Genomic DNA, 23,982 nt, shown 5'->3' on the forward strand with positions numbered 1-23,982 from the left:
TCATAATAGTAGCTAACATATTACTCACTTTTTCTCTCACTCATGACATAGCTCATTCAGTGAACACCCCCACGCTAGTCTGCACTAATACTACAAGGAAACAGAAGTCAAATAAGTTGCACCAAGTGGCCCAGGTAGCAAGTTGTAAAGTTCTTCTAACCACAGCACAGTGCTTTCTTTTTAGGAAAATGGAGAATAACTTTGCCTCTTGAAAAGCAAGTACTATGCTAATGCATAGTACTTTCTAATTTTTTTAATTAGAAAGAAAAGCTATAGCTGCTTAACATTCTGGCTTTTATAATAGTAAAATCAGAATTTTTTGACAAAACCAGTAACAGTCAGTCTCACTTGCTAAGCATTTTAGTGTGCCTTATTAACTTAGTTCTTACAACAGCATTGTGATGTGGATGGGTTTACCTCACCTTGTGAACAGGAAACTGAGGCTGGGAAGAAGTTACTTGACTTCCCCAACATCACACTCCCAGGGATGATGGCTCCAGGATACAAATCCAGCATTTCAGATCAGGAGTAGCTTTACTTCCTCTCTCCTCTGAAGGGACACGCTAGCAGAAGAAGTGTGATCCATTGTGGTCCCTGAGCTGTGGCACATGTAACAAGTTTCTTGGTTAAAGCTGCTTAGTATTGTGAGGTTGTCTCTGAGTGGGTCAGTATTATAAGGTAGTGAAGATTTTACTAAAATCATTGAAGGCAAAGCCAATCATTTTCATCTTGGAATTCTCGGTGCTTAGCCCAAAATCGATACTGTATTAATGTATTAAATGAATAAACAGGTGACTACATAGATACCTCTTAAAAGCTTTCTGATGAAAAGTAAGTTGTCATGGGAAACAGACTCGTGTATTATTCTTCTCCTAAGTATTCATATTTTATAAGACAGTCCTGAAAGAAAAACCTAAACTAATGATGTCTAAAGTTGTACTTCAGTTCTGCCATTAGATAGGAGATGAGAAAGGAATTAAGACACTTTTTCTTTAGTGTCTCAAATTTCATTGTAGAGATGACAACTGACTTTGTGTGCCTTAGAGGAAAGTAGAGTGCTTCTTTGTTTGATTTATAAAATGTCCAGAAACATTTTGCTTCAACACAAAGAAGTATATTCTCATAATTTCAGCCATGCAGAAATGGACTATGTTGCTTCTAACAATTCTAACTCCCACTTCTGATGAGGGGGGGACCTGCCGGCTGGTCTCTAGAGAAAGGACCTTAAAGTGTGGCTTATGTGGTGGACAAGAAGTCCTCTCAGATGTCTGTCACTCAACTTGTGGATATTCTAGAACTCATTCAGGTGGCTGATGAGCCACTGGTGCACTAACGAAGTCTCTATCCTCCACAGGTCTGAGGCGCAATTACAGATGTACCATCTGCAGTGTGTCCCTAAACTCCATAGAACAGTATCACGCCCATCTGAAAGGATCCAAACACCAGACCAAGTAGGTACTTCCATGTTTTTACTCTTCAGTCCTTTCCTGGGATTTGTTTTTTTGGAAAGATGACTAATGGCTAACATGTTTCTCTCAAAATAAACAGATGGAAATTACATCTCTTTACCTGCATTCCTTTGATATTTTATGCTGCTTAAACCTACAGAATCCTCCCAGACTTCTTGAATAATGACTTCTTTGGAAACACTTTTAGCATAAATAATGGGAATTATGGGGGTTTTCTCATTTTTTTCAAAGATAATTGAAGGAAAATTTTAGGCCTATACTGTTTAAAAATAAACAATTTTATCCCTATTTGTAGGAATTGCCAAACTTTGTTGTTGTGAACTCAGGTCTATAAGTATCTTCTACCACTTTCTGGGTGAATTTTGTTGATTATTTGTAAAAACTTAACAGATCCCCTAGTATATTAAGCCATTTATATACATAGCTATTTACAGTTAAATGGAAGCTCATTCTAATTTCCCCCTAAAGATTCTCATAATTTTAAGCTGCAACAGGCTGACAAGGCATCATTTCACTTACATTTATACTATGCATACCTTTAAAAATCACTAACAGCATTATGACCCTTTTTAAGGCAGCTGCTAGGGCTGTTAATAAAATAAGAACAAACAAAAGGATGGGATTTTGAGGATGTGATTGTTTTCTCTGAAATCCAGAAAGAGAATCATTTAACAAATATGACCATATTAATGCCTTGTGAAAAATGAATAATTTCATCCAGGAAGCGTTTACTGAATGCCCACCATTTGTCAGACTCTAAGGTGTGCTTCAGAGAAGAAAAAATAAATAGATCTAAGCATTCATCTTATGGATCCCCTCTCAGGCTTGGGTAGCAGCATATAAACATGCAGATTGTTCTCTGATACTGTGTGTGCGGCCTTTTACTAAGTGTGTGTTCTCAGAGAGTGAGCAACTCAGGCCAGCTGCTGTGGGGCCTGGGTGCAGCGGTAGAGCCCATGAGGAATAGGCCATGGTCTGACTTTATGCAATATTATGTCCCTGGTGCCTGGCAGACCTTGTGGGACAGATTAGAAGCTTCATAATCATTTTTGACAGAATGAATGTGTTATTTGAAAATATGAGCAATAATCTTCCAGGCAATGGTATGAGAAGGAGCATTTCAGACAAGGAAATTAGGAAGACATGAGGTACAGAAGATGTGGCTCAGGTGAGGAAGTTTGAACATGGGACTAGGATCTGACTCTCTGTATTGTGCTGTCTTATGAGTCAAAGCCAGTTCCATGGTTTGCTTACTCTGGGCCAACCCAGAGGACTTTTATCAAGATATTTCTTTAAAAACACAATAAAATATTTTCTGAATTGTTACGGAATAACTTAGAGCACTTGTATTGATTACTTGTATTGACTATTAGACATTGCCCCCAAATAATGTTCTCATCATCTCTCCAATAATAAAGTATAGGAGGCACTACATACATTCTAATTAACATGTGTGCAATGAGTAGACTGACTCACAGATACTTTCAACAATAAATTGTCACCTTTTGGGAACATGTATTGATTGCTCTTAATAAATAGTGAAAGATAGACAAGAGTGACTTTAAGTAGCATATGCTGTGTAAATAACTGATGCAAACAATGTCTCCAGATTCTCAGAGACATCTCTCTCTCCATCTGTACATATAAAACTTCATGTGTGGAATCTATGCTAGGTATTTTCACGCTTATTATTTTATTTAATCCCCATAACTACCTTGAAATAAATAGAAACTAAGGCCTAGAGGGTTTATATGACTTACCCAACACCAACTACCCTGCCAGCAAATGGCAGGTGCAGCAGGATCTGACTTCTGCTCTGCTTACTCCACACCACTTGCACTGCAGGCTTGGGACAGAGAAGTGCCACTAGAGAGTTTCATGAAGCATTTTGAAAAAGAAGGTGCCCCTTCTCTAAAGTAATTCAGTACATGCACGTGACTCCAGAAGGGCACACGTACTGTGCTGCTTTCTCTCCTATCAACAAGACTCTATTCACTTCTAATTAAAAAAACATCAAAGTTCTCAGAAGAGTGAAGTGAGGGAACTGTGAAGGCAGTAATCATAACAGTCCCACTTACTCTCTGCTTTCTCTTCAGACTTCAAAAAGTCTCATGAACTTTTTGTCCAGGCTGGCCTCAAACCATGATCCTCTCTATCTCTGCCTCTGGAGAAGCTAAGGTTATAGGCATGAGCCACCAGCACCCAGCTCGTTCATAACTCGCTAATGTTCTTATTATGAATAGATGCTGAGTGTAATCGCATACTTTTACAATACATGCTCACATGGTCTCTTGTGGGGAGCGGATTATGAGAAGCCTCTGAGAATTTGACATAAGCACAGCTGTGCCCAATAATTGGCAGGCTGACTTTGGCATGGCCCCGGCCTCAGAAGAGAGCAAAGCAGAATGCAGCTCAGCTGCTTTTCCTAAGTTGTTTCGGTTCAGAGAAGCAGGAAGGCAGGTTTCTCTTGTAACAATGCCATGCCCCTCCCTGAGAACTGTTGCTCCACCTCCTTGTTTACCAGTGGATATAAAAGACTCACTGCAGGAGGACACCAGGTTTTTGATGGGGGATTTTGATTGGCTGACGCTGACACTGTTGCTGGCTGTTGTGTGTCTCCACCAGAGCAGCTTTCTGCACCAAGAACTTAGCTTAGAAAAGCTAAAGGGAACATGGGACGGTGCAAGTCTAAGGACCAAGACTTTAAAAGAGATTAAAGAAAACATGGGACAGTGTGAGTCTAAGGAAAGAGACTTTAAAAAATAGAAAAGAAGACTTTAGAAGCAAGGTTTTAAAGAATTGTAAAGGAGTAAGGCGTTAAAGAAAAGATAGAGAAAAGAGAAGTAAAAGAAGAGTTATTAGAGAAAAGAAGGGATGAGGCTGTTGTGCATCTCCATCCAATCGCCCAGCACTCCTGGCTCCAACTTTATGGATGTTTATTATTTGTCCTTTCTGCATATCCCATCACCCCAGTTAATCCCAGTTAGGTCAGGAGAACAACAGGAGCAAGAAAAAGCTCCCTCCAGTATCTTATTTTACAATGTATTGAATTATATTCAGTAATTTTCAAATATCAAACCAATTTTGGGTTAAAAACCCATTTGTCTTGATGCATTATCTTTTTATGTATTCCTGGTATGAGCTTCCTAATGTTTGTTAAGGATTTCTCTGTGTGTGTGTGTGTGTGTGTGTGTGTGTGTGTGTCTGTGTGTCTTTGTTTATAAGACAGATTGTTTTATAATTTCTCTTTCTTTTAATGTCCTTGTCAGTTTGGGTACCAAAATTATGCTGGTGTTGCTAAACCTGTTGCAAGGTTTTTTCTCTATAGTTCATCCCTGTGTGTGTTTGTTAGGCTAATATTATTGCTTCACTTTTCAGAAGAATTCATGGGTGGAGCCATCTGATTCTGTAAACTTATACTTTGGGTAGCAAGCACCAGTGGCTCATGCCTGTAATCCTAGCTACTCAGGAGGTAGAAATCAGGAGGATCACAGTTTAAGGCCAGCCCAGGCAAACAGTTCACGAGTACTGCAAATGTAATATATATTTTTTATGTCTGTAAAATATTTTTATCCTTGTTTATTTCTCTTTCTTTTTAGATTAGTTTTGTTTACCAATCATTAGTCTTTTTAAAAAATGAAATTTGGGGGTTTTTTCTTGGTCTAGAGTTATTTCTGCCACTTAAAAAATTATTTCCTTCTTTCTACTCCCTTTGAGTTTAATTTGCAGTTTCCCTCTTCACTTCTTAATATCAAAACATAGATTATTAATTTTTCAGCATTTCTTTTTTTCTAATACATGCATTTGCGACTCTAAATGTTCCTCAAAATACTGCATTTGCTGAATCTCCCAAGTTATATTTTGTATTCCAGCTGTTTTAACATTTGGTATTTTCATTATTACTCATTTAGATATTTTATAATTTTTACTGTGACTCCTTATTTAGAAATATTTTACTTAAAAGCTAATATTTGAGGATTTTCCTATACACACATACACATATAGTGATTAATTTGTATCTGAATTCCAGTGCAGTCAGAGAATACACTCTAAATGACTGTAAAATTTTGAAGACTTCCTCTGTGCAGCAGCCACATGGTTAATTTTGATAATATTTTATATCCACTTGAAAAGAATGTGTTATTTGTAGTAATTGAGTAAATTGTCCTATGTAATAATTAAGTCAACTTTCTTAATCTAGTTCAAATCTTATTTGTCTTTTCTTGTTTATTGTGTTCTTATTCTGCCTGTGAGAAACAGAGGTAGTTAAAAACCTCTAACTGTAAGTATGGATTTGCTTATCTACCCTTTTAATTTTGTACACTTTTTTGTCTTATATTTTTGAAGGCATATTATTAGATACTTACAAATTTAGGTCTTGTATTTATTCTTACTGAATTGGCCCTTTTAAAATCACTACTTATAAGTATGGAATATCCTTCCTTGTCCATAGCAACACTTCCTTGAAGTATAATTTTTGATATTATCAAACACCTACATCAGCTATACTAACTCTTCAATGTTTGCCAATATTTCAAACATTCTTCCTTTAAGTTTAATAATGTCCATGTTTTGTTTTGGAGTACTAAACTGATTCTAGTTACATAGCTGGAAATGAAAATCGGCCAAATAGACTGAACCATCCTTACCTGGCCAGTTCAATGAACATCAGTATTTAAATGTCAATAATTTTCCAGATTTTAGATTTCTATTTTTAGTAAGAATATACAAAGAAGTATTGCTATGATTAAAGGTTGTTATGTAATGTAAATACACTGAATTGTGAATCAGGAAATTTTATTCCTTATACAACTTTGCCACTCAGTAACCCTGGACACTGGTAGTGAGTCCTTAGGTCTTGGTTCCTTCCTGGATACATGATGAGTGATGACAACATGATGACAAACGTATACTAACACTACATGCCCTTGCATGTGCTCCTGGTGCTCCTCTCTACTGACCCCAAATTCAGCCTTAGAATTCTTCTCAGAACAGCTTTCCAGACAGACTTACAATGTTGTCAAAGCTGGCACTTGGTGTGTTTAGTAAGTTGATTAATGTCTCCTCCAAATTCATATCTATCTAGAACCTCAGAATGTGACTTTTAATGTGAATAGGGTCTTTGCAGATGACAGAACTCTAGAGAGGAACTCATCCTGGATTAGAGGGGTGGGAGAGGCACTACATCCAAAGTCTGTCTTTGTAAGAGAAAGGAAAGGGAGATTTACACATGCAGAAGCAGGCAAATATTGAGTCTTTGTTTCCACAAGCCATGGACACCAGAAGCTTCCAGGATCTGGAAACATCCAGGAAGAGTTCTACCCCAGAGTCTTTGGAGGAAGCATGGCCTGCTGACACCTTGATTTCACACAGCTGGCCTTCAGAAGTCTGCATGTGTTCTCTTTATCAGAGAATATGTTTTTATTGTTTGAAGCCATACAGTTTATGATACTTTTTAATGGCAGTCTTAGGAAACTAACACAATGTGGAATTTACTTGCCTTATGTCACAAGTAACCTTCCACTCACTTTGTCCTAGCAGTGACCACAATGGTGACTATGCCACCACTGATGGCTGAATGGAACTTGTGTGTCTGGAGTACAGTGACAAACTAAAATGTTTTACGAGCATTATATGTAAAATGTGAGCAGAGCTGTAGCTGACCAGATGTTCACATATCCATTTTATAAGTTAGAAAATTGAATCTCAAAGAAATTATATCACTACTGACTTATCTGAGATCCTAAAAATAATTAGTTGGCTGAGCCAAGAGCAGAATTCAGGTTATGATCCCATCATTATTATTACTATTATCATATTACTTGGTGAAACTAGTATTTTTAGACTGTTCTTTGCTAGTATCAGTAACATAGGCAAAGGCTTTTTCTTTTTTTCGCAACTGTCATCAATAGCATATTGGTAGTCAAATTTCTCTCCATTGTTAAATAACAAGAAAAATATTAACTATCTAATGAGATTAAAGGTTTAGAATACTCATGCTGACATATAAAGCAATTGTCCATTAGATTTTTCAGGGCTTCCAGGGGCTCTAGACTGTCAATTAGTACAAATGATTAAAAAGAAATTTAAAAGCCATGAGTATATACCATAGACTAATGAACAATTCTCCCTTAATGTACTTAAATTTGAGCTCAGGGAACATGCCGAGCCTCAGGACATTATATTACCTAGAAGTAAAGGATATAAAAGTTGTCATTACTTACTTTGATACTTTAGTTGGTTGAAAATGAGACACAAGTGTCTAAAAGAATAAGTCAGAGCTGACCAAAATTAGTAGTAATTTCTAAATCTTCTTCTTCCCTTGAGAAGAAGCCTTAAATGGTGATGTCCATTGTGTTTTCTATAGTTTTCTCTGACTGGTATGAATTCTCCTGCTAAAAGATTCATGTTATTCGTTTCCCTGTTAATTTATTTCTGGGGTGCTTATTTTCAGGCTTGGAATATATTTTGTTTAAATACTTTGGAATTCGGGACAACAGTGAGTTCTATGAAGGGTGCACAATAATAACTAAAACATTTTTGTAAGATATGCCAACCATAAAGAATTCTTAATAAAAAAGTAAAATTAGGTTAACAGCCTAAGAAGTGGTTCTCCTTGAAGAGACATACACAAACAACAAATCACACATGGACTCTTCAAAGGCTTACAATATAGGCATTCTTTTTGAAACATTCCATGTAGTTCACTGGCATTAACCAAGGGTTCCAGTGACCTAAGAGCTTGTGACTTAAATATTCTTTTTTTTTTTAGAAAAAAGTTTTTCTGAAAAAAATTTAAAAATATATCTACTATTAGTAAAGTTCAGAGATGAATAGGGCCTAATAAAGTATTGAAAATACAGCTTTTCTTTCCGAAAGAGTTAAAATATGAGCTGTTTGGAAAAGCTCAGAATAAAGAATAAAACCTAGAACTTAAGGTTCCTTCTTTGCTTGTCCAGCCCTTCTCCAGAAAATGGGCTTCTGGAGGGTGCTGTAGTCTTTCTAGCCAAGGACTAGCTGAGGCAGTGTAAATAAGGTGCCCGCTCCAGCAGCAGGGTTAGACTGTGGCAGGGCCTGTAGATCAAAGACTGATTTCTACCCAGCTCTGTCTTTAATACACAGAACATGCAAGTCCACTGTTCTCAAGAGCCTTCTTCTTTTGAGGATGGCCTCATATAAAACAGAGTACTACTTCTCTAATGGAAACAACAGTAGCCTGTAGAAAGAAGGGATTTCAGAGATGCAGAAAGAACTGCATATCTATCTATATATAGCACTAGTGCACAGGCAATTTTATCAGCTCTGTCTTTCCCGTGTCTCACATGCATGCTTTTGCCATACCAAGGGACACATTATAATTACAGCGTATGCCTAGATTAGACGTTCTGCAGATCTGAAAAGAAGTAAATGTGGAACACTTGCACTTTTTCATATTACTTCTAGAGTTACCGATGACACCTAATATTCTTTAGCTCAGTCATTTCCTCCCCCTTCCTTCTTTCGGGACGTGTAATCATTATTTTTCTTGCTTGAAATTTGGATGAGTCATAGCTGCCTTCAGAGTCGTTCTGAGCTAATAGTTTAATGTCTCATGTTTAATCATGGACCCCATTGAATACCTTTCATGTTCCTTTTGATGCTGCTTCATATAGTTATCCTGTACCAGTTACCAAGGGTACAAGGCCATTACCTGACTTGATTCAGAGAACTGCATTTGTGTCAAAAAGAAAAGAACCAGGAAAGTAGTAGAGCCAAACAGGGCTGGCCTGGTGGGCAGATTACCAGAGTCCAAGTGTCAGGCCTGCCTCTCACACCTTGTGAAAATCTTTAAAATGTAGTTACTTTTAAATGAATCTATTGAGATACAACTTAAATATAATGAAATGCATAGATTTCAGTTTTACAATGTGATAGGTTTAAGCTACTTCTATATACAATGGAATCTCCTGCCCATTCAAGATACAGAACATTTTCATAACCACCAAAAGTTCTCTAAGACCCCTTTTTGGCTAACATCTCATCCTTACCTTAGCCAAACATTTTCCAGTTTCTAGCATCATAGCTTTTGTCTGTTTTAAAATTTAATGGAATAATATGGCTATGTATTCTTTTCTATGTGGCTTCTTTTGGTCAACATAATCTTGCTGAGATTCTTTCATGTTGCTACAGGTCTTTCCCTGTGTGTCTTTGAACAAAGCATGTCCCCTCATTGAGCATCAGTATCCTCATTTGAAATAACAGGGGCTGGAATATGACATGGTTAATGTCCCTATCAGTTCAACATTCTTTATTTTTATGACTTGAAGGTTTCATTTCTTTAGTTTAAAATATTTTTCAGCTAGCAGTAGATTGACTGTAAAATTTGTCTTTTCAGTGTTTATTTCTCTATCCCTGGGTGGCCCAGAAGCTGACCGGTCCTCCAATTAGGGCCAGCTGGTTCCTTGATGTAGCAAGGCATCCTGCAGACTTATTTAACCTGACCTTGGAATGCAAAACAAGGGGGATTTCAGTTGGTTGTGATTTAGGGCGAAGAGGGTTGTTTAAGGAGAAAGAAGAAAAAGGAGCTCATTTTAACCTTATTCCATGTTACAAATAACAGAGTTAATACGCATGGTTTCTCAGGCCAACAGGTTAAGTAAGAAGGAGAGTCTCTTAAGGAGACCCTGGATCCTCATCTGAACTGCCAGGCTGCTGGATTTTCATGCATTCTGGATCTTTTGTAAATTATCACAACCCCTAAATACTCATCAAAATATGTATAATTATTATATATTAACCAACATTTTAAAAAAAATATTAAAGAAGACGGAAATGTTAACTACCCTGACTGGACAATTATACTCCATATACATGTATCAAATTACCACACTGTACTCCATAAATTTGTGCAATTAAAATAATAATAATAAAAATATAGAATATGTCCCCTTTAGACAATCTTGAGTTGTCATTGACTTTTACAAAAACTTCATAGAATATTGAATTTGGCAAACAATTATCTAATCTCTTAAAAGTATCATGAAACACCAGTGTCAGGGAATTTAATTAAATAAGTGAAGCACACCAGTTTAGGTAGTCAGATTTCATTGGAGAAAGAGGGTAAGGAAGGAAGATGGTAATAGAAACATGCCCTTCATTGTGTTGCTGAATGCAAGTTTCTGTCACCTCTTTTTGGGGTGAAGGAGAAGACTGAATGGGTCCATTTGGGCTGGCATTTTCATGGCATGGACAGGATAGGGATTTGAATGATTACTTCACCCCATTCAATTCTGTCCTATAACCAAGATCTGCTGAGCACTGAGGATGTATTGGAGTAAAACAAGGTAATACAGATACTAATCTAGGGGTACAACAAGGAGTCAAACAATTCCAAATAAAGTTAATATATATGATAAGCAGAAGAGTCACAACAGTGCTGTAATTTAGAGGAGGGAGTGATTGCATTGTGGTTGGGATTCTCAGAAAATATCATGGTGTAGTGTGTGCACTAATTTGCCTTGGAATGAGACTGACTGTCTGCTAACTGTGACTGAACATAACTAAATGCCTCCTTCAGACTCAGTTTCCATTTTCATGAAATACGCCAGATTTTAAGACACCAAAACTCACTATGGTGAAGATTGAGTTTCAAGAACCAAAGCAACAACAATAATAATACCTAATCGTTACTTTAGCAGTACTTTCCATGAAGGTTTTTTTTTTTTTTTTGTATTGTTCTCTGTTGACTAATTTACACTGGAAATGAGCCTTGAGGAACAGGTAGGTGTGTGTTGAAATAACCCTCAACACTTCTTCTATTCTAAGACTGTGAGGTTGTCCAGGATTTTTTTCATTCTTATATTTTTTCACTCTACTTTCAATCCCAAGGATACAAGTTCCAGCATGCTCATGGTGTAGAAACTCAACTGATCTTAATCATACAGTGGGACATAGAGAGTGATCTGAGGCAATACTCTCATTCTGAGTTTCTTATAGCCTTGTGCTTATTTTTTACAATAGTTTCAATTTTAATATTCCATCTTTCACCATCAGAAAGGACGTTTCTTAATGCTTTCACAATGTAGTCTCTGTGCCCTGATTCCTTTTTTTGGCTTCCCACCTAATTCTGCCCTTTGATTATCAGTCTCATTTGCCAATCATATGCAATTAGCACATTATTCTCCAGAGACCTTGGATTACACATCTTGAAAATAAATAAAGTTATTGAACTATGTTCCTCAGTGAATTTTCTAAAATCATTCTCCCAGTTATCTGTGGGACTCTTTAAGTGGAGTTTCTCTACCATTCTGATTCTCTGAAGCCCTTTTTTTCACATTTTTACAATTAAAAATATATCATCTTTCTACTTGGGACTTTGATGGTATTGCTCATACGAGACTCTGGCTAATCTTAACATTAACTGATTAAACCTAACTGAGCAGTAGCATTTGACAAATGCTGTATTTTCTCAAATTGGAATGGGGTTATCAAAAAAAAGATCTCTATGCATGAAGGAGACATCTCTTTTAAATGTTAACTACTATTACTTGTTATAGCTTAGTGCTGAACATTTTGAAAATTTTTTTTCCTTTGAACTAATATCACCTAGTCCATTCCATATTGTGTTAAGCGAAGCTGGTATAATTACAATCTGCACCTTGATCAGCGTATAAATTCATATAAACATCATCATAGTCTTACATATCTGTCACCCTCGATAGTCCTTAGCAGCAAATAGGAAATGTGTGTTTTTTCTATAGCTTTTAGACTTACAGAAAATTCTCAGTCCATTTCATGCTGAGTAGTCAAATATCAAAACCTATAAAGTAAGCTTTCAGAAATGTTGGTGATATTTCAGGCCCTAGGACATGATTAGTTCAAAGTTCTATTCACAGCCTCTGGGGCTATTGTTCTCTCTAGAGATGTGTCTGCCTTTTCTCTTCCTTATATAAGTGCCCTTCCTCCTAAAGACACCCAACCGGATAACGTGTGCACTTTACTCTTTGATTTCTAAAACCATCACCACTGAACTTATTTCTTATTTCTCTTCTAACAAAAAGATCTTTAAAATGCCTTAAATAGATGAGTTACAGGCCCCTGGTTTTATTTCTTTGATAATGGGCAAAGTCAAATAATAGACACAGTTTTCTGACATCTTTCCAGTGCTAAATAAGATAAAATTACTGAAAAGCTCAGATTTCCATGGGCAGATAGATCACTAAGTTAGAATCTAGTTGTCCTGGAGTGTCTATATCAGAATGGACACTTTACATCTCTGTGTAGGGGGTCTTGCTGGGTGTTAGTATAATTCCTATTCATGGCAGCTGAGTAGGAGGAGATTCAGATTTTTCAAGAGCCTTCCTACCAGGAAGTTTAGAAGGCAGTCATACAAGTTTCTATTTCTTAGTTTTGTAACCAGATGTCATAATTTTGCTATCCCATATCACGTAAGAATTCAGAAAATAAAAATATGCTTCACATGGATAAGAGAGATCAGAACAAAATATAATTTGAGAAAGTCACTACAACTGGAAATGTTATGAGCACCATCAGTTGTCCCTCTTGTAAGGTGATAGGAAGGAGGTCACACTCTCTTATACCAGCATTTCAAGAAAATACCAACACAAGTAAAAGATTTATCAATGTTTTTTATAATATGTACACATTGAAAAGAAACTTTGATTTCAAACCTAACTCAGAAGCAAATAACTAATCAGTCAACCATGTGTAACAGGATATTTTCATAGCAAATTTAGTTGAAGATTTTCAGTTAGATTGCATGTCATAGCAAATGAACACCAGAACACATTCATTGATTGGGTCAAAGACTAGCAAACATTTACTGAGTGACCCAGTATATGCTGAGTTACTTAGTAGAAAATGACAAATCAGTAAGTTGAATTTCTTGTCCTTGAAGTGTTCATTCAGTTATTTAAATGCCTAATCTTTATAATGCCAAAAAGACATCCCCCAATTCTTGGGTCCATTGAAATTGCGAAAGAATGTGCTAGTGGCTTTTCACAGAGATGACAGTCTGGGGAAGAGTGCCAAAGTAGAATTGCACTGTATTCAAAACACCATGTTATCCCCAGGAGTATAGGTTCTAGATGGAGTTCTCTGTGCTCAAAGTAGCTTGGAAACTGAGTCAGAAAGTAAGGTAAAGTCAGGTTCATGATGGAGAAGGAATGTTAGATATGTACAAGATGTTGACACCAAGTTAGCTACTGCTGTTTTGTTTCATGGGCAGTCATAGAAATTCTAACTTCAAAGACCTTATCCAAGGAAAGTTACTTTCTTCACATAATTTATATTTTCTGAGTCTTCTTTTGAAAATCTCTCATTACTTATCCATGAGGACTTAAATCTTACAACACCTGAGAGAATGCTTCATCACTCTTGAGGGAAGAAACTAGAAATGAGGATTCCATTAAGAATAAATGACATTTGTGATCAAAGAATGATGATTAGAAACAGTTGCCTGTCCAACTTCTGTTGAAAATCACTTTAATTATTCTTTTTTCCTTCATGCTTATAACACTTTCTCTGGTATCATTTAAGGAACTGATAGCAAATGATAGTGTATAGATAAAAGAGTAAGACTGGACGTCAGATTTTCTTAACAAGAGCTGCTTTATTGTTCCAAAGTAGAGTTTGTACTGTTTTTGTGAGTGGTTTTTCTTTTAACCTTGAAGAAGGAAAGCAGGATTATTCCTGGATCTTTTGATTAAAATATCTCATCCTGTGCCCACAATGGATGTTCAACAATTAATAGTCTTTCTTTTCTCAACTGTTTAATTAGGGTGGAGGCCAACAGATAATTTAAGTGACTAAAGTCAATGAATACCATCCAAAAATGTTCTCTGCTAATTGTAATTTCTCCATTCCCGTGAGAGGATGTAACAGGTTGTAACATGAGCCTGCCTTAAGATGCAATTTCAGGAAATTGCTTTCTTCTTTCAAAGAGATGCCCTTTTCCTTGTGCATACCTGCTAAGTAATAGTCAAGTTTTTTTGTGCTTTTGTCTACTTTCCCATAGAAGTCCTAGGGATAATTGTACAGTGAAGTGTGTAAATGGGAAATATTAGAATGCTGTCTGTCAAAAATATAGATGGGTGGGGCCTGAAGTAGAAATATAAAGGATGTCATTGAGTAGATTAGAGAAGCTAGAAAGAGGAGACTGAGATAGCCTGTTTGGGTTCAGGACCAGACAAGCCTAAAGATATAGCAGTCTATTCTAGACTTAGAAAAAAGTGACAAATACAAAATGGGTTAAATATTCTCTTTTACACAAACGTATTTCTAGACTCCTTTACTGTTATAGTTTTTCTAAGGCTTCTCTAGCTTTCTGTTTACAATAGAGAAATTTCCACTACTGAAGTTGTACTGACCTTATGGCCCACCCATTTGGTTCTTTTGGAGTAGAAACAGGGAATAAGTAGTTTCATTATAATTTTTAGTCCAAGAAAGGTAGATAGACAGCAGGTATGCAACCTTCTGCTTCTTCCCAGCCTTCCTCTTATTCCTAGTTTGTAGACTAGTTTTTAGAGTCAAGGGCCAGCTGCTTTTAAGGACAGAGCCAATGTAGTCTCATAAATCATGTCCTTCTTTATCCTCAGATGCATTGGACTAGAAAGAAACTTGGAAGATGGAAAGAAATACACTATCAGGTCATGTAGAATCATGCATGAGAAATCATATTCCTAAGACAGCTCTAATTCAAATTCTGAAGTCTAATTTAGAGCATTTCTTTTTCTTATATATTTTTTACTTTAAAATTGTTTCTATTACTAGTACTCCTCCAAGAAGATGAACTGCTGCTATTACCTTTGGACTTAGACAGCTGATGTAGTTGTGATTTCCTGGCACGTTCCTCTTTTGCTAGAGACCTACTAGTTGAGAATGATTCAGTTCAAGTCTATGTATTTAATCTGTGTCTGCATGTCAGCTGTTGTAAGAATGTAGAACCAGCTAAGAGTGTGATTCCTGCCTTCAAGAAGTCTGTAGTTTAATTGAGGAGACTAAATTAACAGATAAAATAGCTAAAGGATATGTAAATGCTAATATGAGAGTGGTTTTTATGTAAGAATCAAGGAATTGAGATAAGGGACAGATTAGTACAGACGTGGAAAATGAGAGAAAGATGCTGGGATGTGATTAACCCAGGCTGGGAAACAAGTATGAATTAGTCTTGGGTGGAGAGGGGGCTGTTAGGTTTATGGTTTTGGAGTTCAGAAAACAGATGAGAGACAGCGGTACAGACTTGGGAGTCATAAGATCCTAGCAGAAGTTGAGATGCATGATGTGGGAATGGATGAGATCATTCAAGGAGAGTGTGTGGAGAAAAAATAGCAAAAATATGTATGTTCACTTGTGTTCAACTGTCCATATGCCCCCCCACACACATACACAGTGACAAAGAAAGAGAAAATAGCACTTTTTCTCCTAATGATGTATTTTATATTTCTCTTGTACAAGCAGGAGAACAGGATGGATTAGTATTTCAGAAATTAAGGAAGATGAAGAGAGAGGGTGCAGAACAGAGTAATAAATGCCAGAAAGAGTCAAGTTGAAAGATTTTTAAATTCCAGATGGGTTGTCTATTAGGAAGTGGTTGTTCATTTTCCAGGGGTTTTGCTTATGGTTTGAGGCTGCATTGATCACAACCACTGGGTGAGAGGGAAGAGAGAGAGAGCTCCTTACCAGTGTTTCCCTTGTGTGACACTTTAATAAGTTAAACAGTAAGTTAGGTTTTAAAAATTCTGCCTTTGAGATACCTTAAAAGCAACTGAGGCCAATAGGAAAAGGGGAACAGGAACTAGAGAAAAGATTAGATCAAAAAGAATTAACCTAGAAGGTAACACACACACACAGGAAATCAATGTGAGTCAATGCCCTGTATAGCTATCCTTATCTCAACCAGCAAAAACCCTTGTTCCTTCCTGTTATTGCTAATACTCTCTCTACAACAAAATTAGAAATAAGGGCAAAATAGTTTCTGCAGGGTATTGAGGGGGTGGGGAGAGAGGGAGGGGGCGAAGTGGGTGGTAAGGGAGGGGGTGGGGGCAGGGGGGAGAAATGACCCAAGCCTTGTATGCACATATGAATAATAAAAGAAAAAATAAATAAATGAAAATTCTGCCTTTGAAGTTATAATGCTTTATTCAAGTGGGTATGTCCTACAAGTAATTGGAAAACAAACCTGATATGCTGATACAAAACAGGAGTTAACATGGAGACACTGGAGTCCTCTAATAGGTAAAACTAAAGGCTAGGGAGTAGATGTTTCCTCCAATGCAGAGAAAGGGGCAGAGGGAAAGAGCAGCACAGGGGCATTGTATCTGCTGGGTCCAATCTGAGAAGCAAAACCAGGAGGTAAGGTAAGTCTCTCTCTCTCTCTCTCTCTCTCTCTCTCTCTCTCTCTCTCTCTCTGTTTCTCTCTCTCTCTCCCTCATTTGTACCAGGGATGATTTATGATTTGACCATAAGCAATTATGTGAGCTTCTTGAGTTCTCTCTAAGGCTGCTTATTGACTTTGCATCTGATGCTGTAGCATCAAGTCCAGAGAACAGGCTATTGAGAGACAATATAAAGTGGAAAGGGGTAAGAGCAAGGTCAGACTAGAGCCTATGAGCAGCAATCTCTGAGTGTGAACTGAACTCTACCTTAGTTCTCCACACCTTCAACCTCAGGGCAGTGTTGTCTGCAAAAGAATCTTATGCTCGTGCATAAGCTGTAAGTGCTGACCTGAGAGTAAAGACAAAATCAGAAATATACAGGACAGGAAATTCTAAGAAAGGTCATGCCGCCTAGCCAGAAGAGTATGCTGCAAAACCACACAGTACACCAACAGTGGTGCTAAATAACAATGGCACTAAGAGGTAATGCTAAATGGAAGCCAAAACATTGCATTTATATGCCCTTCTAAAAAAAAATAAACAGGGCTGGACACTGTACCACGTTCCTATTATCCTAGCTACTCAGAAGACTGAGGTAGGAGGATCACTTGAGCCAAGGAGATTAGGGCCAGCCTTGATAAACACAGTGAACCCCCATCTAAATAAACAAATAACATTTAAGATAATTTCAGTTTTCTCAGAATGTGAACTTATTTTTATTAATGAGTGACATTCTGAATCTTTTTCTTTAGGCACATATAAAAACATATAAATGAAAGACCAACTCATCTTTAAACTGAACCATATTCCTTTGATGGAAACGTCTAGCATCACATGTATAGATAATTAATATCTATCTACCTAGAGTGACCTGTACCCAGGATACTAAGGAATTAAAACATCACTGGTGAATACTTGCTTTTATCTGAATGCTGAGATTACTTTGAAGGGAAAGATACAATGATCTGTTTTCTCAAAAGGAGCATTGATGATTAAAAAGATGCTTCCTCTTGTGGCTGTGGCATAGGGAATTGCTGCAGAGTTTTCATAGAAAATGGACTGTCTATGAATGGAAGTGGTATTATTTATATAAATTGTTCAGGATAAGCAGTTATGATAAAATGTTCAATTTTCTTTGGTGAAATTGTCTGTTTTACTTTCAACATGTATATTTAAAGTTTGACAGGATTATGGAAGATCATTCCAAAGAAAATAGCTTTGCCATACTGTGAACAGGTGGAGCTGGAAACTGATTAGGAGACACAGATATGGGCAGCATCAGGAAGGTGTCCATTGAGACTGGCATGAGCTAGGGGGTAGTTTGGTGTGTGGGACAGATGTCAGAAAGCAAAAAGGTCTAACTAACCACTGACACAGAGGTTTTGCCCAGCCTCAGTAACTCCTCTGCAGTATCTGTCTGGGAAGATTATTGCAAAAGTTTGCTCACAGTGGGGCTATAGAAACCATTCTGGGTTATCTGTCTATTCTTTTCTATTAACACACTGTTTGCAAGATACCTAATCCAACTTTGTGTGTGTGTGTGTGTGTGTGTGTGTGTGTGTGTTCACTTTGCACACACCTATGTGAGATTTCAAATCTATATCTCCAACTGTGTCCTGAAGTCCAGACTCTCAATGTAGATATTTAATAGTAGGCATCTCAAATTTAGCAGGGTTAAAAAGAGAATATTCCATTTCCTTCCATGACCTTCTGGCTCCTTCATTCTCCCCATCTCTCTAAATAACACTGCCATTTATCCAGTTGCTCAAAGCAAAAATGTGGCAGTTAACCTTGGTTCCTTTGTTGGGTTTCAACTACCTGCCAATGACTTCTGTGAGTAATTCTCCAAATCTGGGATCTGCTCCTGCTTCTCCATTTCCAGGACCAGCACCCCAACATTGCAGGCTCTATCTTTGCCGATTCTTCACAGTAGCTTCCTGACTGGTTCTAGGCACATTTGCCTTTCCCTAACACTCACTATGTTCCAGGCATACTGGTACATCTTCTTTCTGATTTTCAATCAGTCAGGTTTTTTTTCCTTAGTTGGTATTCCCTATGTTATGTAGAATTGAATTTGCCTTTCACCCAATCAACACATAACTAGTTCCTTCTTGTCAACCAACATAACTTCATGTCAACTTACATATCACTTCAGTATTCTGTTACATCATCCTACTTTCCATTTCCATCTAATACTAAACATCCCCTCCCTATGCTGTATCTTTCTTATGTGTATCATTTATCTACCTATCTATCTATCTGATTGATCTATCTCTCCTTTTAGAAATACAACAAAAGTTTCATCGGTGCATGGGTTTGTGAGTCTTATTCATTGCTGTATCTCCAGGGCTTAGAAGTGGTCAGCACACAGAAGGCATGTACTACAATCGAGTACTAGAGATAGTCAGAGATAGGTAAAGCTAATGTAAGGTGGGAAATGCCATGTCCAGAGAGAGCTATGAGAACACATGAAAGGGATGGCCAGCCTGGTATGTGAGAAGCCTTGTTTGAAGCAGTTGAGGCTGGTCCAGAACCATTAGTTAAGTCTAGTTTATATTCTTAGAAATGACACCTTTTGGAAACTACAAGTCTTTAAAATATTATTAATAAAGAGCCTGGAATGCAGACAGTAAAGAAATAGACCTAAACTGTTAGCAAGAAGTTAGAAGTACTAAATATTATCTAAAAAAGAAAAGTTCTTATTCTACATGGATGGAATCACATTGAAGTCATCTCAGTGCAGGATACTGAAGGTTAGTTTTAAGAAGGTAAAATCAAGAAACAGAAATGATAATTAGGGAATTATGAAGGCAGTACAGGCAGGAAGTGACTCCCTTATGAACCAGGAAGGGGTGTTGTAAGACTGGATGGAGTAAGAAGGCAAGAGTTATCTAAGACATTAACAGCACTGTGAGATGAAGAAAGGAACAAATGAACACAAGTCATATGAGACAATGCCAGACTTCAGACAGGAGTACTGAATGGTATAGGTGATGGTATCACCTGAATAAAGGAGGAAAACCTAGTTTGAAAGAGGAAAGTCGTGAGTTTAATCTTATTGCTGTTAAGTGTGAAAATTCCATAGATCATTAAGAAATATTTTTCAATAAAAATGTGTGTGTGTGTGTGTGTATATATATATATATATTCACATCAGAGGGGCATGGAATTGATTAAGAGGGAAATATAAATTTGAGAATCCTCATGTAGTGGTAGTTAAAACCAGCATGAATGCTGGTGAATCATGAGGATATGGAGTGAAAAGAGAGCAAGCAAGGATTACTTCCTAAGGGCTGGTGAAGTGGCTCAAGCAGTAGCATACTTGCCTAACAAGTGTGAGGCCCTGAATTCAAACCCCAGTACTGCTACCCCCCCCCAAAAAAAAGGATGACTCCGTAGAAAACAGCAAACTTCAAATGTCAGGTGAAGGAGATCAAAAAGGAGTGTTTATAGAGGTGGGAGAGTCATGTGGCTGATTTCTCAGAATACAGGACAGACTTTTAAGGAGACAGTGTCAAAAGCACAAGAGAAATCTGGTAAGCTAAAGTACAAATACCACTGCCTAGTCTGTAAGGGGGCTGTTTATGACCTAGCCAAGGCAGTTTGTGGAGCATTCAGGGAGAAGACAGCTTATAGTATGTTACAGGGTGAATAGAATGAGATATAGCCTTCCTGGTAGCAGGAGGACAAGCACATGCTTTAAGACAGGAGGAGGAAAGGGATCGAAGGTGTATTTCCTACTGAGGTGAAGGAGGTTGGGTGAATATGTGTTTCGTAGGCTCTGTCCTATCCGTGAAGAAGGAAGGAGTGATGACTGAAGAGGTAGCATAGCTTATAATGAAGAATACAGGTTCCTTATATTGTACTATTCCTTGTCACCACAATTCCCTTTATTTCCCTTTATTGTGCAGCATTGGAAAGTGTCAGTTTCTTCATGCATAAAGAATGAAGGGAAATCAGTACCTACTCCTTTGGTGATGAGAATTACATAAGATTGTTAATATAAATTGGAGAACAGTGCTACCCCAGGAAAGCTCTTATTGGGTATTACCTGCTATTTTTGTTGTTGTTGTCACTCTTGAAGACTGTGGAGAACATCTGAGATTGTGATTAAGAAGTACTTAGATCTACATGTTTAATGCAATTCTCATGAAAATCCCAATGACATTCATTACAGAGATTGAAAAATATACCCTAAAATTCATTTGGAAACACAAGAGACCACAAATAGTCAAGGCAACACTCAGCAAAAAGGGCAATGTTGGAGGTATCACAATACCCAACTTCAATTATATTACAAAGCAATAGCAATAAAAACAGCATGGTACTGGCACAAAAAAAGATACGAAGACCAGTGGAACAGAATAGAGGACCCAGATACGAATCCACACAGCTATGCCCACCCTATTTTTGATAAAGGCACCAAAAATATACAATGGGGAAAAGACAGCCTCTTCAACAAATGTTGCTGGGGAAAATAGTTATCTGTCTGCAAAAAACTGAAACTAGATCCGTGTTTATCACCCTGTACTAGTATCAACTGAAAATGGATCAAGGACCTTAATATCAGACCCAAAACTCTGAAGTTAGTACAGGAAAGAGCAGGGAATACTCTGGAAGTAATAGGTATAGGCAAGGACTTCCTCAATACAACCCCAGCAGCTCAGCAACTAAGAAAAAGGATGGACAAATGGGATTTCATAAAATTAAAAAGCTTCTGCACAACAAAGAAATGGTCTCTAAACGGAAGAGACCATCCACAGAGTGGGAGAAAATACTTGCCAGCTATACATCAGACAAAGGACTGATAACCAGAGTATACAGGGAACTTAAAAAACTAAATTCTCCCAAAATCAATGAACCAATAAAGATTTGTCAGCTGAACTAAACAGAACTTTTTCAAAGGAAGAAATTCAAATGGCCAAAAAACACATGAAAGAATGCTTACCATCTCTAGCCATAAAGGAAATGCAAATCAAAACCACACTAAGATTCCACCCTCACCTCTGTTAGAATAGCTATCATCAAAAACACCACCACCAACAAATGTTGGCAAGGATGTGGTGAAAAAGGAAACCTCATACACTGCTGGTGGGAATGCAATCTAGTGCAACCACTCTGGAAAAAAATATGGAGGCTCCTTAAAAAATCTAAACATAGATCTGCCATATGATCCAGCAATCCCACTCCTCCAGATAAACCCAAAGGAATGCAACACAGGTTACTCCAAAGGCACCTGCACACCCATGTTTATTGCAGCACTATTCACAATAGCCAAGTTATGGAAACAGCCAAGATACCCCACTACAGATGAATGGATTAAGAAAATGTGGTATTTATACACAATGGAGTTTTATTCAGCCATGAGGAAGAATGAAATCTTATTATTCTCAAGTAAATGGATGGAACTGGAGAACATCATTCTGAGCGAGGTTAGCCAGGCTCAGAAGACCAAGAATCGTATGTTCTCTCTCGTATGTGGACTTTAGATCTAGGGCAAATACAGCAATGTTGTTGGATTTGGGTCACATGCTAAGTGGAGAGCACATACTGGAGGTATGGGGATATGTAGGAAACCCAAAATATAAAAGTGTTTGATGTCCCCACTGCAGAGAAGCTAATACAGAAACCTTAAAGTGACTGAGGTCAATATGGGAAGGCGATCAGGAACTAGAAAAAAGATCAGGTAGAGATGAATCGATTTGGGTTGTAACACACTTGTGCATGGAAGCAATGCTGGGAATCTCTTGTATAGCAATCCTTATCTCAACTAGCAAAAATGCTATGTCTTTCTTATTATTGCTTATGTCTTCTCTTCCACAAAATTGGAGGAAAGGGCAGAACAGGTTCTGCCTGGAAGTGAGGGGGGATGAGGGGTAAAGTGAGGGGGCAGGGGGAGAAATGGCCCAAAGAATGTATGCACATGTGAGTAAATGAATAAAAAATTTAAAAGAAAAGAAGTACTTAGAGACCCCTTTCCAAATGTACAATAAAATATATGCCAATAAAAGAAAGAAGTACTTGATAGGTAGTCGGTGACAGATAAACAAGATCAGTACCTGCTTTTAATGACCCAACCAGAATAAGTAAGGAAGTGGTATGAGACAATTAAGTTCCCCAAAAGTTTTGCTTGATTTCAGTATGTTTATGATTGTTTAACTCTTTCAGATAAGCTCTGTGAGGGCAGAAATTCCTTTTTTTTTCCATTGACTTATTCTCAGCATAGATTGGTTTGCTTAGTTAATTTTTTTGTTTTCAAGAACAGTGATGTGTTTGTCATTATGAAAGTATAGAAGTAGAAGTTGGTAGTAATCTTGAAGTTGGTGCTTGGATTGAAGTTGTAGTTGAAACCTGCTCTATCCTTGCCTTTTACCCAATCATAAAAGCCTTTAAGTGACAAAAGTACTTAAGGATAATTCTACCTTCAGGTTATAACTACAAAAACTGAAAAGGGAGAGAATACTGAGATTAAACCACAGTGACTTGGATATATGTGTCATCTATAGTGCTGGTATCCTTAAGTAGCACAAGTAGCCATTGGAAATGCTCTTACTGTTTTCTTTGACCCTTAAGAGTTCTCATCTGAAAACTGATGTTAACAGGATAGCTCTATCATTGGATATGGTGATTAAATTAAAAGGTTTGTGAAGTACCTAGTGTACTTCTTGACACAAAATGAATAATTAGTGTTTCTTTCCTTTCCTCTTTTAGTTAACAGCCTCTGGCCTTGGAAAAGATTCATGTAGAGAGAATTATGTTAGACTGAAATTCAAAAGGCCATGAATTCTCATGCCATCCATATTTCTCACCATCTATGAAAACTGAAGCAGTTCACTTAGTATCATCTATGAAATAGAGAGAAATTCCCCAGTGGAATTACTACAAGGATAAAATGATGTCAGTCATGGAATCCCATATGAATGCACAGTACAATTATTTTGGTCCTTAAAGCCATCTGTAGCCTTCACAGTCAACCATGGCTTTGAAATTTTTTTAGCATTTTTAGGTCTCAAAGCTCTTAGAACAAAGAACCAGAAGCTACCCTAAAACACAATATGCCACCTTTTTCTTTGTAACAAACTCTATAATATCAGAAAGTGAAGTTTATTATTTATCTAATGCTTTGTAATGAATTACTC

The 23,982-nt window shown here is 37.3% G+C and overlaps 1 long non-coding RNA gene across 1 annotated transcript in view; it reads left to right on the forward strand.

The window, feature by feature from the left end:
• Positions 1-23,982, forward strand: part of LOC141420306 (uncharacterized) — a 149,716-nt gene that overhangs the window by 98,809 nt on the left and 26,925 nt on the right. The window contains exon 2 of the long non-coding RNA XR_012444924.1: positions 1,355-1,451. This is a non-coding gene — a long non-coding RNA (uncharacterized lncRNA). The remainder of the gene's footprint in view (positions 1-1,354; positions 1,452-23,982) is intronic.

The sequence above is a fragment of the Castor canadensis genome, unplaced genomic scaffold (genome assembly GCF_047511655.1).
Source record: "Castor canadensis unplaced genomic scaffold, mCasCan1.hap1v2 HAP1_SCAFFOLD_110, whole genome shotgun sequence".
NCBI lineage: Eukaryota > Metazoa > Chordata > Mammalia > Rodentia > Castoridae > Castor > Castor canadensis.